This window comes from Alexandromys fortis, unplaced genomic scaffold (genome assembly GCF_014885135.2).
Source record: "Alexandromys fortis isolate MF-2015 unplaced genomic scaffold, M_Fortis_MF-2015_v1.1 scaffold_37, whole genome shotgun sequence".
Taxonomy (NCBI): domain Eukaryota; kingdom Metazoa; phylum Chordata; class Mammalia; order Rodentia; family Cricetidae; genus Alexandromys; species Alexandromys fortis.
In genome coordinates, this window is record NW_026067914.1 from 12144291 (window position 1) to 12161307 (window position 17017).

Genomic DNA, 17017 nt, shown 5'->3' on the forward strand with positions numbered 1-17017 from the left:
AGAATTTATTGATAAAAACCTGTGGTTACACTAAAATTTCTAATAAAATAAAATAAGTGGTCCATGTTTATGCCATTTTTAATATGGGAAGCACTTGATTTCAAAGGTACTAAGCAAATATAATTAATATATACAGTAAAGCTTAAAATACTAGCATTAAATTATGAAATGCAGTAAGTGTAGATGATCAGAGTCAAATGTATTATAGAAAGAAATTATTGGATATTTTTGCAGGTAAATGAATCTTTAGAGAGCATGTTTTATTTCATACTATTTATATGTTTGGATCTACAAATATGAAAATAGAATTTGTTGTTTTACACATGGTGAAACATCTTTGCATCTATGGAATGAAGTCAGCTTTTTTACAGTGTATGATCTTTTTGATAAGATCTTGAATTCATTTTGTTATGTTTTTCTTGAAATTTTTTTACATAATGCTCAACAAGCAATTTTCTTAAATGTACATATTTTTAATTCTATGTGCATGTTGTTGTGTGTATACACACACACACACACACACACACATATATATATATGCACCACATAAATGCATGGCACATAAAGAACCAGAAGACATAACTGGATCTCTAGAACTGCAGTTAGGGAAGGTTGCACACTGGTTTCTAGGCTTTGGGATCCAAAGCCTGGTTCTCTGCAACAGCAGCAACTGCTGTAACGGTTGAGCCTCATGTATGTTTTTGCAGTTCATCGTGCTTTTACCTCCTTTTGGTATTTGGATACTACTTTAAATGAGATTGGATACCCTTTTCCTGCTTTATGAACTACATTGAATAATATTAATAAGGATTGATCCTTAAAATTCTGATATAATTCTCTATTGTATCCTCCTGATGCTGGTCTATTTTTTTCATGCTTATTACTGTTTCGGTCCTCTTGTTGATTATGGGTCTAATTAATTTTTTTTCACTAGTATTCAATCTATATCCTCTCTTACTTTACACTATTTTGCTAAGAACTCTGATACACTACAAGCCCACATCATGCCATTCATCTCAGATGGGTGAAAGATACCCACTGCACAGCCTGGGTATCCCAGCTTCTTAAAGGCATCCACAGGCTTCCCTGATGCCATGAGGCAACTTCAGGGAAAGATATTTACAGGACATCCTGGGGCCCTATGGTTCCTGCTGACTGAAGTCATTCATAGGCCTATGTAATGACATGCAACCAAGGAGAGACAGCCACATGGTAGCGTGGGTCCTGAAAATCCAGGATGCATAAAGACATCAACAGATTACCATGGTGACATGTGGATCACCAGGGAAGAAATCAGTTGTGCAGGACGGGATCTCACCAAACAGGCTGCCTGAAGGCATCCATAGGACAACCTGGTGCCATGCAGCTCAGGCAGGAAAAGACACTAAATGGACAAGCTGGGTCTTCAGTGTCCGTGCTACATGAAGACATCCATGGGCCCTCCTGCTACAATGCATCTCAACTGAGCAAAAGACTACTAAGGGGGAGGTGGAAATCTCACTCTCTGGATTGACTAAAGGCATCCACAGCATCCCATGATGCAATGTGGCTTAGGCAGGGAAAATACCCACAGTTTCACCTGATGCCATCCAATGCAGGCAGGGAAAGCAACCCATGGGGTTTTGTAGGTCCTTCCAAACCAGGCTGTCAGAACGTATCTATACTGGATGTCATGAAATCAGACAGGAAAAGATACCCACAGGTCAACATGGGTCATGAGAAACCAGCCTTCCTGAAGGGATTCACAGTATAGCTTGACGCCATATGGTTCAGTTTGGGAACCATGCATGAGGGCCAGAGTAAGTTCTCATGTTACAGGCCCCATGAGGAATTTAGGGTGCCTATGATACAATGTGTTTCAGGCAGGCAATAGACACCCATGTGGCAGTGTGGGTCCTCATGGTCCTGGCTGTCTGAAGACATCTACAGACCTACCTGATGCTACGAAGCTCAGGCATGTGAAAGACCAAAATTACCAGTGTGGTTTCTCATGGTACATATTGCCTGAACACTTCTAGGGCCTGTCAGATGCTATAGGGCTCAACAGGCAAAATAAACTAATGGGCCAGCTTTGCCCCTCACCAACTGAGCTGTATGGGAATGTGTCAGCATACCTAATGCCAAGTATATCAGGTGAAAAACACCAGAGGGCAGCCTGGGTCCTCATAATTATGGCTGACTGAAGGCATCTACAAGTACACCTCATTCCATGGGGCACAGGAAGCCATGTGACAGTGTAGATCCTCATCATATGGGCTTTCTGAAGGAATTCACAGGTTTCCCTGCAGCTTAGGTAGAGAAAGACAGCCATGCACATTGTAGGACCTCACAAACCAGTATGCTAGAAGCATCCACAGGATCACCTGATGCCATGCAACTCAGGTAAGAAAAGACAACCACATGACATTGTGGGTTCTGTTTTGGACTATCTGAATGCATTCATGGGTCCAACTATTACAAAGAGTCTACACAGACTCTTTGATGCTGTGAGTACCAGCTGTACAAAAGATGATGATGGGGTAGCCTGGATCCTCAAGGTCAGTGCATCAACTAAAGACATCCCCAGTTCTTCCTTAAGCCATGTGTGTCAAATGGGGAAAGAAACCCATGGGTCATCATGGTTCCTCACAAACTACGCTACCTCACTGCATTCACTGACTTGACTGATGCCATGTGTCCCAGTGGGGTGAAAGACACTCACAGGGCAGAGAAGGTCCTCAAACCAGGCTTTCTGAAGGTAACCACAGCATCACCTAATACCACATTGCTCTGCCCGGGCAGCACACACACATGGAAGCCTAGCTCCTTCCTGTGCAGGCTTCCTAAGACATCTTCAAGCTTGCATGATGCGACGAGTCACAGCTGAATGAAAGACGGGCAAAGGTTAGTGTTGATATTAAGATAAGCTTTGTGAAGGCATACTCTCCTGATATCATATATCTGTGGCAATTAGCAACACCATGGGACAGTGTGAGTCCTCAGAAACATGCCTTCTAGAAGGCATCCTCAGATTGACTAGATGTCATAGGGCACAAGTTGTAAAATAGACCCACGGGGCAGATTGAATCCTCATGTTCTGGACATGTTGTCTAATATGTATTTGGCTGGATATTTTTACATTGGCTTTCATCTTAGAAATGGGTAGAGTTTCTGAGACTTTCACCCTGAGAAAGAATCATTGAATACTAAAAGAATGTGATGATAGCTGTGCCTCCTCTTTCTGGATTCTGACTGGTTCGGAAAGGTCATGAGCTAAAGAGCAATGCATTCCTCCAATTTCAGCTTAAGTCATGCAATGGCTATATCTCCTTTTTTCGTTTTGCTGCAGTGAGCATGCTGTCATTTCCCCCTAAAGGTCAAATTCCATAAAGGTTACAACATATTGCAGAACCACAACTACAACTTAATCCCCTAAAGTAGAAAAAAAAAACACTTTTATCAAACCCAAACACTGAAAACCTGTGGAACATACTAACGCGTTCAAGAAAAATGCTCACAGCTGATATTGTTAATGGTAAGGTAAAGTTGCTCATTCTATGTATTCAATCATTTGGTTAAGTTTTTAAATTGAATCTTGAAAATATGCTACAGACAAAAAAAAAAGACAAAAAGGAAAATACTTTATGATTTCACATACATGAAATGTCCTAGAAAATAAAGTGGAACAGTTTTCTAGAAGTTGGGTAGATGATGATGCCATATACATGCTAGAAACTGGTAGTGATCCTAAGTGGACAATATTTTTAGTTCATTTTATATATTATATATATATGTGTGTGTGTAAATAAATACATGATATATTTAGTTCATTCAATACATGGCATTAAATTGTACACTTTAAATAATTATAATGTCAATGCATATTATATATTTTATTTTAGTTAATTGCAAAAAATAACAACACTTGGAAGTCACACACACTCCTGTCACCATGCCACAATACACACATACATTTACATTCATCTCACCAGGTTTTGATTCAAAGTGAAAAAAAAAAAAGTATTTTATGTCAGTAATTACAAAAGAAAGTCATGAGATACATTATGAAATGATGCTGCCTATGAAACAAATTTTAGCAGCATGATAAAAGTGATGAAAACTAGCCAATATAGAACAAAATATTCAAGTTAATAAAGTTTATAATAAATGGTGATATCAGTCCTAAAAATTAGATAAAAACAGAATGTGTAAGAACAGACAAAAAAATCTAACTCCAGTTTAGACCATCAAGAAAATCAAAATAAACACAAATAAAAACTAGAAACAAAGTAGAACAAATTTTGATTTTCTTTCCAAGCTTAAAATGTAATATAGAAGCTTATTGGCTATCCAAAATTGCTTTATGGCAATTTTTAAATATCTTAATTGTTTAATATTTGCATTTTCAATTCATATACACAATGTAAAATTCATATTATTTACTTAAATTTAGCGATATTAAATTATTTTTACAAACTGAAATCTAGATATTATATTTTGAAAAGTAATTAAATTGTATTTTTATAACAATATCATAATATATCTCCTCTAACTTGGGAAAGATCATAACTGATAATATTGAGTATAAAATAAAATAATTATAAAATATCATGAGGGAAAATTGGTGAAACAGTAGCAGTAGGTCAATATTTCTTTTGCTGATCAAATTTAAGATATGGTGATTCATGGATATATCTATATTTTGTTTATGATGGAGACAAAATGATTTCATAGCATGTGAGTCATGTTGTACTCATACAAAAGGGAAAGATTATTTCTAATTATAAAGCCTAGAGTTTCAAGAGAAATGTCATATTTAGTAATAGAAAGTTTTGGGAAACATGATATACTGAGTAAAGAGGATTCAGATTTTGACAAGAATTATTGCTTACTGATAGGAGAACAATATCTTTCACCTTTAAAATAAATTATGTGCTTCACTAGTTTCTTGTCCTGATGTATAAAAGACTTAAATTTAGTGTTATTTGCATGTTGATCCTATATTTGATTGACAATTTCCAAGGAAAAGTCCTACCTCACCATTATGTCATAAGTAAGCTTAGTTTCTGAGGTATTAAGACTGCTATTTAACATTTGAAAGAAATAGCTAATATCTCTTTCAATATGAATGAGGTTAGAACTGAGGCTATTATTCAGATAATAGATTTCAAATACACATATTATGACTGGGTTAGGAGATTTGAAGTTCTTTTTCATGCTAAATCACTATAAAGTTCAGGAATAATTATTTTATTGGAGGTGATGATTTTACTACATGAAAGAATAGTTAGTTTATTAAAACAGAGAGGACTGTATAAGAGAAGAATCAATTGAAAAAAATAAGAGATTTACAATAATAAAATAAAATAGTACATGGCCACTAGCTTCAATTTTTAGATCAAATGCAAGAATGATTTTTCATAAAGGTGCTCACTTAACTTCCAGCAATTATAAAATTTAGAGACATTATAGGCATCAGTTGACTAATCAAGTACTAACGGGACACTTAATAAGGTTAAAATTGTATATCAAAATTGCAAATATGAAAAAGGGACAAATCTTGGGAAATAGAAGCCATAAATAAACCTCTGAAAACTAAATGAGCATGTGAAAATAGAAATCTAGAGGATGCTGGCCAGTTTTAACTTTGTTTGACTGAGTTGGCCTGTGATTACCACTGCAGGACATGGGGGACAAGCATTCATTCAAGTCTACTTGGTCATCAAAACACAGAACTATGATACTGAATACCAAATTTTACACTGTATAATATTTCATTTATTTTCCCCAGATAACAGAAAAATCTTCCTCTTTATATAAAAATACAATTTAAGTTGTTAATAAACTAAGTGTACAGGTTTTATAATAGGAGGCACTTTACTCAACTTTTATTTACTTCTTATATATTATGATTTTCTAAAATCTATGTGGCAAATGATACAAATCAAATTAACTCTAGAAATAAACAAGAGGGTCTACATGTACTTAAAAAAATATTTCTTTTGGAATTTTAAACAAAGCCTTGAGAGATGGCTTAGCAGTTAGAAATATTTATTGCTCTTGCTGAGATTCTGGATTTGGTTCCCCACAACCTCACCAGGAGATCTTCCTTTTTCTTTTTGATTCCTGGCCACTGCCCTAATATGGTGTACCCACGTACAATAAAGAACACACATAAGTATAAAAATATAGACAATTAAATCACATTCATACTATGCCCTGCTGAATATCTCTAAAAGAATATCAAATTTAGTAGCTAAAAGTATACAATGGAAGAAAGAAAGCAGCTTCAACAAATGGTGCTGGCATAACTGGATGTCAACCTGTAGAAGAATGAAAATAGATCCATATCTATCACCATACACAAAATCAAGCACAAATGGATTAAAGACCTCAATATAAATTCAACCACATTGAACCTGATAGAAGAGAAAATAGGAAGTAGAATGCAACACATAGGCACAGGAGACTACTTCCTACGTATAACCCCAGTAGCACAGACAATAAGGGCAACATTGAATAAATGGTAGCTCCTAAAACTGAGAAGCTTCTGTAAAGCAAAGGACACTGTCATTAAGACAAGAAGGCATCTAATGAATGGGAGAAGATATTCACCAACCCTGCATCAGACAAAGGTCTGATCTCCAAAATACATAAAGAACTCAAGAAACTAGACTTTAAAATTCTAATTAACCCAATTAAAAAATGGGGCACTGAACTGAACAAAGAATTCTCAACAGAAGAAATGCAAATGACCAAGAGACACTTAAGGTCATGTTTAACTTCATTAGCGAGCAGGGAAATGCAAATCAAAACAACTTTGAGATAACATCTTACACCTGTCAGAATGGCTAAAATCGAAAACACCAATGATAGACTTTGCTGGAGAGGATGTGGAGTTAGGGGTACACTCATCCATTGCTGATGGGAAAGCAAACTTGTCAACCACTTTGGAAATCAGTGTGGTGGTTTCTCAGGAAATTTGGGATCAACCTACCCCAGGATCCAGCAATATCACTGAAGAGAAATATACCCAAGAGATGCCCAATCATACTACAAAAGCATTTGTTCAACTATGTTCATAGCAGCAATATTTGTTATAGCCAGAACCTGGAAACAACCTAGATGCCTCTCAATGGAAGAATGGATAAAGAAAGTGTGGAATATATACACCTTAGAGTATACTCAGAGGTAAAAAAAACAATGACATCTTGAATTTTGCATTCAAATGGATGGAAATAGAAATCACTATCCTGAGTGAGATAACCCAGACCCAAAAAGATGAATATGGTTATGTACTCACGCATTTGTGGACTCTAGCCATAAAAAAAGTCATTAAGCCTGTAGTTCACAAGCCCAGAGAAGTCAAATAACAAGATGAACCCACAGAAAAACATTTATGGATCCTCCTGGAAATTAGAAGCAAACAAGACTACAGGGCAAAAGTTGTGAGTATTGGGGTGGGGGCAAGGGTGGGGGTGAGGCTGTTGAAAAGGAGAGAGGGAGAGAGGGAAGGGAGAAGGGCAGGACTGGCAACAGCCTGGCGGAGTGGGCGGGTGGAGATGGAGGAAGGGCGGATATAGGAGCAGGGAAAAAAGACACCTGCATTAAGGGAGCCATTTTAGGGTTGGCAAGAGACTTGGCTCTAGTTGGGATCCCAGGTGTCCATGGGGATGTTCCCAGCTAGGTCCTTGGACAGCAGAGGAGAGCCTACCTGAATAGTCCTTGCCCAACTATCACGCTGATGATTATCTCAAATATCATAGAGACAGAGACCCTCATCAGAGGAACACACTGAGCTCCCAAGGTCCAGTTTAAAGGCAGGAGGGAGAAGACAAGCAAAGAAGTCAGGACCGCCTGTTCTAATGGGAGCTCACCAAATCCAGCTGGACCGGGTCTGAATGAGCATGTGATCAAACTGGACTCTCTGTGGCTGATAATGGGGGCTGACTGAGAAGCCATTGATAAAGGCACTGGGACTTGTTTTTACGACATGTTCTGGCTTTGTTTGTTTGTTGTTGTGTTTTTTCGAAACAGGGTTTCTCTGTGGTTTTGGAGCCTGTCCTGAAACTAGCTCTTGTAAACCAGGCTGGTCTCGAACTCACAGAGATCCGCCTGCCTCTGCCTCTGCCTCCCAAGCGCTGGGATTAAAGGCTTGCGCCACCACCGCCCGGCTATGCTCTGGCTTTTGGGACCCTAGTTTATATGGATGCACAGCTTTCTAGGCCTGGATGTAGGGAGAAGGGACTTGGACTTCCCACAGGGCAGGATTCCCTGCCCTCTCTCAAGCAGGGTGGGAGAGTGAAAAGGGGGTGTGGGAGAGTGGGAGGGGATTGTGAGAGGGAAGGAAGTGTAAATAATTGAATGGAAAAAGAAAAAAAATACCAAAAAGAATAATCATATATATATACTAAAAAAAATAACGTTGGGTTGGGGATATAGTTTAGTAATATAGAGCTTGAGTAGTTTGTATGTAATCCAGGGTTTAATGCATAACAATAAAGAGAAAAATGAAAGAAAATAAAGAATGGAAGATAGATAAAGCAGTTCTAAAGAGATCAAATATCTCTTCTCAGTGTATAACCGGGTTTGTATGTGTATAAAATGTTAGCATTTTATGGATATCGAAAATAAACACCAACTCAGGTTTTTGATAGCTAAATGCATACAAAAATGAATATAAACTTTTTTATATTGTTCATATAAATTTACAAAAAATACAACTGGCTACTCTCTGAACAATTCACTGTAATAAGCAAAACAAATACAGAATTAATTTACACTAACCAGTTGAAAAAGATTAATTAACAATACTTGCAGTTTTTGATAGTTCATATAAATATTGCTGATGGGAGTGTGAATTAAAATAACCTTAGTGAATATCACATTTGTATTTTTAAAGTATGTGTTTTTAAAATTTTGACAGTTTCTATTTAGGGTATTCACATAACATGATAAACAGCAATTGTGTATTTTTCATATATGAATATTTCATATTTCATTTCTCGTTAGCAATACGTCACATTATATTGACAACATACTTGAAAGTTTAATTAGATGATAAGAAAATATGAACATACATTTCTAGTTGAAGGAAATATGGTTTTGATTATTTCTAAAGTAGTTTACAATACATTTTTCATAAAGTGAAATGAAGGCTATTTTAACTCTTGCAAAAATATAAACATTTCTGACCAAGATCAAAGCACATTTAGAATAAATGAGTCTAGACCATAGATACCATCTATTGTCAGACTATTTTGCTTCTACTTGGATCTATTTCTTTATAATCTTTTTTTTTTTAACAGCTAGTGCCAGGTTAAACTAGAAAAAGTAGTAACTGTTAATTGCGAGGACTCCCATTTCATTCCCCTGCCTAATTCTTAGAAGTGACATCATTTCTGAAAACATCAACAAAATGACAAATCTTCACCTTAAATTATGGAGATAGACCATTTGGTTTCATAGGAATATTGACCTATATCAAATACTTCAAATTAAAAAAATAATGTTGGTTTTAATGAATTCCTCTAAATAATGTTCACCAGGTCACAAAATTACTGTCCAGGCTTTCATTGCATGAAAAAAAATGCAAATAAAAAGTCTCAAGACCAATATTGATTCGGAAATAGAGAAATTTCCCTGAACAGTTCTTTTCTTTTGTAGGCTCTGCCATTAACAGAAATTAACAACTCCCTATATACTTTAGGAAAATGTACTAGGAAGAAGCAGACCTATTCTCACAATACTTAAATTACATTCTAATTGCAAAATGATGTAGCTCTAGATTGTTTATATGAAGAAATGAAAATCATTCTTCACTTAAAACTGAAAATGGCCTTTAGGGGAGAAAGGGATGATGCATCAAATACATCTAGAGTGTTTGTACTGGCATTTGGAATCAGATCTTATGAAATAGATAACTACATGTAAAAACAGCCAGTTATGTTTAGGCAAACCATTATTGGCATGGAAACATCGAATACCTTTTCATTCTTACACATATATGCTAAGTTAATCAACAAACTACTGTGACTTACCTGGAATTCTTTGTTTTAAAGGGGAGTGTTTGTATTATGTGATCCAGTAATCGTTATAGGTCATGACCAATTCCTACTAGGATCATTTTATGGGTAACTCATATTCCTGAATACTTCAGAAAACACTACCATCTATAAAATATATACGTTGTCTATTCTGCTGAAGTCATTCAGGAAATGTGGTTTGCTTTGTTTCAATATGGTTCATTTGTTCTCTGGTCACTATATTTAAGCAAATAAATGAAATTAACCATGATTCTTAAACAAAAATATTCAATGATTTTACTATGTTCCTAATTATATTATTGAATATTTAGTTTACTTACAAAAATATCTAGGAGACTTCTATGTAAAAGTATAAAAATTCTAAAGTCTTCTAGACTTTTTGAAATATTTTTGAGGTTAGAAAATTAAAATTCAGTAGGTATGAGATTCAATTATATATATATATATTCTTTTCAGTTTCAGTAACACACCAATTATACAAAAATATAACATAACAATATGATAAGGCATGATTGTCCTTGGAATTTATCTTAGGTCAACTGAAGGAAGTCTGAGAATGCGGACTCATAAGTGAATCCCTATGTAAGTGCATTTTCTTGGGCATGTAACTTGCACACTTAACAGACTGTGATATCTTGGGAATCTTAACAATTTTGTACCAGGGATCTTGTACTTTAGTTTACACAAATGTTAGCAAACACATGAAAATGTGAAAACAGCGTTGCATACAACTGAGATGGTGTCCCGGTTAGAGGAAACGAACTTTGCAAAGCCCAAGGAAAAACTTCCTAGCATGTGCATTTTACAATAGAAATAATGTTCAAGAAAAGAAAGGCAGAGTTGCAGGTAATCTTGCACACCTACTGCATGTGACCCAGTTCCAATGCAAACCTGAGACTCCTGAAGAGAAGACAGCATTGCATCTCAAACTTAAAATTTTTAAAGTAGGTGATTGCTTTCTTTGTGTTTATTTTAAAATATTATACCAATATGACTAAATTTGGGGTTGATTATGGCTATTGCAGTTTTAATTCCAGGACTTATAAAATAAAAACCTTAAAACCTCGGATGACTCTGTACGCCCAGATTAAAGATTCATGAAAAATAATGAAAGGAGAGTTAGTTTGGAGGCAACAAAAAGAAAGGAAAAAGAATATCTGCTAAAGCATTCCACAGAAGATAATGTTTTCCAATAAAGTAACCAAGGGAGCAATAAATTAAAGTTATGGTGTAGGGATAAGTAACTAACACCTTCTATCTTTTCTCCAGGGCCAGGATAAAGAAGAAAGACTGTTGCTAAAAAATAAAAGCACTAGCGATAATGAGAACAAAGTGACTGGAGGTGGAAGAAACATAAAAGGAATGGAGCAATGATGGCATAATCAAGCCTTCTAGCTAAAGCTAAATGAAACACACATGACACTATCTGGGACTAGCTGTGATAATTATTTTATATGTGCCTTAGAAGCATATGGCATCCTGAAATGATGTGTCCACATATGTTGCTGTGTAATGAGCTTTCTTACTGTGCTTATGCAGATTAGTTATTCGAGTGCAGCATGGAGCATGGTACCACCTGTCATCCTTTTGAGTGTGACACAGACTGTAAAAGTTAGTTTACCAAGGATTTACACAGACAAGGTAACTTTTTAAGTTTGTGCAGGTAACCTATTAGAGTATGCATAACCAACTATCAAGTTGCAGTTGTGAAATGATTGGCAGAATTCAAAGAAAGAACAAAAGAGATATGCTTATGTGAGAGAGAGAGAGAGAGAGAGAGAGAGAGAGAGAGAGAGAGAGACAGAGGCAGAGACAGACAGAGACAGAGACAGAGAGAGACAGAGAGACAGAGACAGACAGAGTTAGGAACAGAGTAGAGAGACACAGAGTCCTAGAGGGAGACATAGACACTCATACAAAGAGATTTAGAACAGTGAAACAAAAGAAATATGGCAAATGGACAAAGGTCATGACTCAGGTTTTGAAGTTAATATTTTCCCAGTGATTCTGATCCTGGAAATTTACATTTTCCTCTATCTCATTATCCTTGAAGAGGAAAATAAAAGCATTGTAGCATTTATGTGACTGTTGTTAAATTCTAAAACTTATGTAATGGCAAATGACATTTTTTTTGTAAAAAATATATAACTTTATTTTTATCTCCACATTTTCACTAGTATTTTAAAATGACACTCTAGAGAAGATTTAATTGGCTGTGTTCTATGAGCGAAGATAAAATCTTGCTGTCTAGATATTCAGTAAAATGTATTAAAGACAATCATACATTCAAATTAAGACAGAATGAAGGCATTTTATTGGCTAAAGACAAGCTTCTTTTTCAAAAATTGTGAACTTTTTTTCTGATTTTTTTCACCATGAAAATTATACATATGTGGTCATAGTTAAAAATTTGAAAAAGTAGTAAACATGAATTCTTGTAATATCTAGAATATGTTAGATAATCACACGGGCTCATTATTTTTCGTAAAGATTTATCTATAATCAAAGCAGAGGGAGTGAATCTCAATACCCTTAATTTTGAGTGATTAGTGTATTTACACACAAGAGGAGAAATGTAAGAGGTATTTTAAGAGTTGAACTATGTTGCATAGTTCAAGACAATGGGTGGTTGACATTCTGTGTCTGCTTTAGAGTTTATTCTTGCCCTGGGTATTACTTAAACCTGGTGGACTAGCTTCTCATTCACTAATCATGTTGAATATTTTAATATTTTCATGATAATGCCTCTCAAGTAACAAAAGAGGTACTAACATCTTGTTATTTAATTGGTTTGAGGTTCAGTAATAAAAATCCCAAGACTGATTGATGGGACAATCCTCTTGTATGACTAAAGCTTTTGTTGATGTATTAAGTCTGGAACTGGTGTATTTATCTGTAACTAATTGGAGTGTACCTCTTTTGAAGAAAATCTCCAGCAACTCAGTCACCTGTGACTCCTTTACTGCAGCCAACACTACTGTTTTTTGGTCAAAATTTGACTCATATCATGATCTTGCATTTCATATTAAACTATGAATTCATAGCTTTATCTGTAAACAAAACAAAAAATTAACTAAATACAATATTAAGAAGTAACACTAGAGATAAATATAGTGGTCCATCCCTGTAATGTTGTTATGTAGGTGGCAGAAGTTGGCATTATAGCTTTGTCTGAGAGGAATCTCAAGACAGTGCTTTAGGAAGCTGGCCAACAACCAACCAACCAACCAACCAACAAACTCAAAGTATTCCACTTGTATAACATCAGAATATACCTCAAAAGGTAACAACACAAATCATTTTTTTCTTCTTTTCTTTCACTTACTCTTTCAAAGTTGCATTGCATAAGTGTAACTTGACATAAAACATACTAATAGGAGAAGCATGAAACTAGGTCCATGTTTCGACTTCACATAGGAACTACCATAGTCTTTTTCCACTATTTATAAAAATAGAGGCAAAATAATCACTGTCAGAATTTTTTTTACAGTCTGGTATACAGGTATAAGATCATAGAATTATAAGCTTCATTGGATATTACAAATTTAATGGCATTGACAATCTTATTATAAATACTATAAAGTTAATTTTCACATATTGGTTGAAAAGCACGTTGGTGAGATAGTACTTTCTTGAAAAACACCTTTTGCTGTTTTAGTTTATTTAGAGAATTCAAATATCTAGTTAGTTACCAAGAAAGTGAGGTGTAAAACAACCATTCATGTGCCTCTATGGTCCAACAGTATAACATGGCATGGCACAAGAGGGGTAGCTGCCCATGAAATAGAGAATGAAGGGAAACATTATCAATAAAAGGAAGAGCGCTCAATTATTTTAAAACAGTAATTAACTATTCCCAAAGAAATATGGTAATCAGAGATATGTAAACTGTTGATTGCACTTCAGTTAGCACTGAATGTGCAGCATATGGAGCAATTAAATCTTTATGGATCAGTGAGAATGTAACGAAGGTGCTTTCCAAAGTCACTGTTGAGATTATTCCCGAAGTTAGAGGCACATGAAGGTCTTGTAAGTCATGGTAACTCCATAAATCCATGGAAATGTGATCCCTTAACCAATTATAATTTATATATTTGTTTGCTGCCTTACTAATAAATTTTGCTTAGAAAATTAAAATATTTAGCTGCTATAGTTCTGCAGGATAGTGATTATTTTTATGTACAAGTTATAAGTTGAATTATAAAACATAACTATTTGAAAAATTTTAGAAATACAATGCATATATAAGCATATATATTTGTATGTATGTATATATGTCAGTTCTTTATTCTGAATTTTTCTCTCTAAAATAACATCTAAATCCATCAATTACTGGTTGGAAATTAAGAACAATAGCAATATCCTAAATTGCTTTTATGATATGTGGAAAACTATTTACCAATAGCTTGAAGGATGTTATTCTATATCTATTATTGGCAGCCTAAGGCTTCTGGGATGAGCATAAATTCTTTTGTACGGTAACTCCCTTTCTCTCCGTCTCCATCTCCCTCCCTCTCTCTCTCTCTCTCTCTCTCTCTCTCTCTCTCTCTCTCTCTCTCTCTCTTTCCTGGGTTTCTCTGCCCAAAAGCCACTATCTCAGAGAAAGAGAGCTTCTTTCAAAGGAAGATGTCAAAAGCTCAGTTCCACCATCCCAAACTGCCCTACCTTCTCTTCCCTCTACCACTTGAAACTCCATCCCCATGTTACTTTTCTTTAACTGCACATGCTGTATCTTGTTCTTAATTGTCAATGAGAACATGATGAAAAGACTGACTACTAAAGACAGTATCTACATTGCGCAAAGAACATGGAGAAATCAAGCTGGTGTGCACCTGGATGCTGTCTTTCTGCTTGATAGCTGGAAGGTGGTGTGGTGATTGTTTGGGAAGAAAAGTTGAGAGTTTTCTTCAGGAATCAATGTTGTGACTTGAAATAATGACTAAAACTGCAAGATATGCCAAATGGAAGCAATAGTGACATGAATACTATCAGGAAAACCAGAAACTTCTTCATTTTTTAATTATATTTTTTTCATCTATCTATTCTTTCATGAAGAAATACATGTCTCTGTTCTGCAAATCTGGGCAAGTACCCATGATTGGAGAGCTTGTATATCCCAGGAATAAATTTACTAGTATTATTTTTGCTAAACTAACCTAGTATAAAATTACCCTGTAAATCAGTAACTTGCTAGATGCATCTTAGTGAAGTTCTCAGGCATCATCAGAGAAATTTATTTGTGCAGCAATGGTAATTAATGTATAAACTCACAGTTGGTCTAAATGAAGAGGATACATACATGACTGAATAGCACTGAAAGGTCAATGTCTCATCTTTATTATACTCTTGTCCGAAGGTTAAGGTACCACTACAGGAAAGAGACAGAAAGATTTTAATAATCAGATGATCAGAATTTGAGGAGGATTGGAGTTAGACGGCATCTTCTGCACAGGCCAGGACTGCTACCACATGAACTCACAGCAGCTTTAAGATCAGCAGAAGATGAATACAAACATTTTGAATATAAAAATATAGAACAGGATCATGGACCCCCAAATTTTACTGAGAGGGAATGGAATTCTGATGTTTTCTGAGGGAGGGGTAGTCAATTTTCTTTAACTATTGCACATAGAAGGTCAAGCACACTCTAGTGGATGCTCCCAAACCCTGAGTTATATGGTCAGATCAAATTGGAGTCAAGGTTATAGTAACTGAATAAAAAAATCTTTAAAGGATACAAACTTTGATGAGTAGGGTGATGGAAATGGATCTTACAGGAGCTACATGGAAGAGCTGGGGATAAATATGCAAAACACTTTGTATGAAATTCTCAAAGAGTTAATAAAATGTTTATTAAGGTAAATTTTTAAATGAAATTATGATCATATACAAACAGAAGATATCATTAGGAAAAATATGAACAAGATTAGTGAGATTTAAGACATAGTTGAAGCATTTACGAGGTCCCAATATGCAGGTTTGGAAAAACATACTTTTATGGTTATTTTCTCTCTTTTATCGGTTTGATTTTTAATTTTTACTAGTATTGATATAATGCATATTTTGAATCTCAACATCATAGCTTATGGCACTATAAATATAAGCAGCTATATTAAGTTATTTTTAGGCAAATGTTCCTTTAGCTAAATTTTAGCATCCCATTAAGCAGGATATATTATATTGAATTTGTAATATTACTTTTATGTGCAACAGAAATAAAAATGAATACTATTTCCTCTTGAGTTGTAATATAATGAAATTTCAATGATAAATTTAATTAATACAATGTAATCAACATCATTTATAAAAAGAATTTAAGTTGTATAAAGATGAACTTTTAAAGAAATAATTTTTTAACTATACAAGAGTTCATTAAGTTCTTAGACAACTAGTTGAACCTAATTTATTAATACTCTTTAGAATATCATGAATAAGGTTTCAGTAATTTCATTAATGATTTGAACGTTTATAATACTGGTCTACACATAAATAATTTCCCTGACATGGTTACATATTTTTTACTTCTAATCCTAATGCTTAAAAAATGCAAAATTCTGAATGAAGCTAAAAATGTAGTTATTTTTAAAATATTCTTTAGTCGGTATAACTAAAATTTGTGAGTAATATCACACATGGTTCAAACTTGTGTGTTAAGTATATGACAAAATGATGCATAGTCTTATCAGTTTACTTGGATGTATGGGAAAATATCGAATAAATTACAGATATTGTAAGTTATTAAAACTGAAACACAATAGCACATGTGCAAATTTGTGTTAAATAAGCCATGACTAATATGCAACTATTTAAGTATTTCTAGCACACTGTTCTGATACTTGGTTGTATTTTGGGTTCTCCACTAATTAATGTTTTATGAAGTATTAATCATTTAGAGACTTTCATATTTTTAGAAATTTAACAAGATATTCTTAAAAAGCTAAGAAAAGAAATGAAATGTTTCAGGTAATATTTTTTTTTGTTTTCTTTGGGGA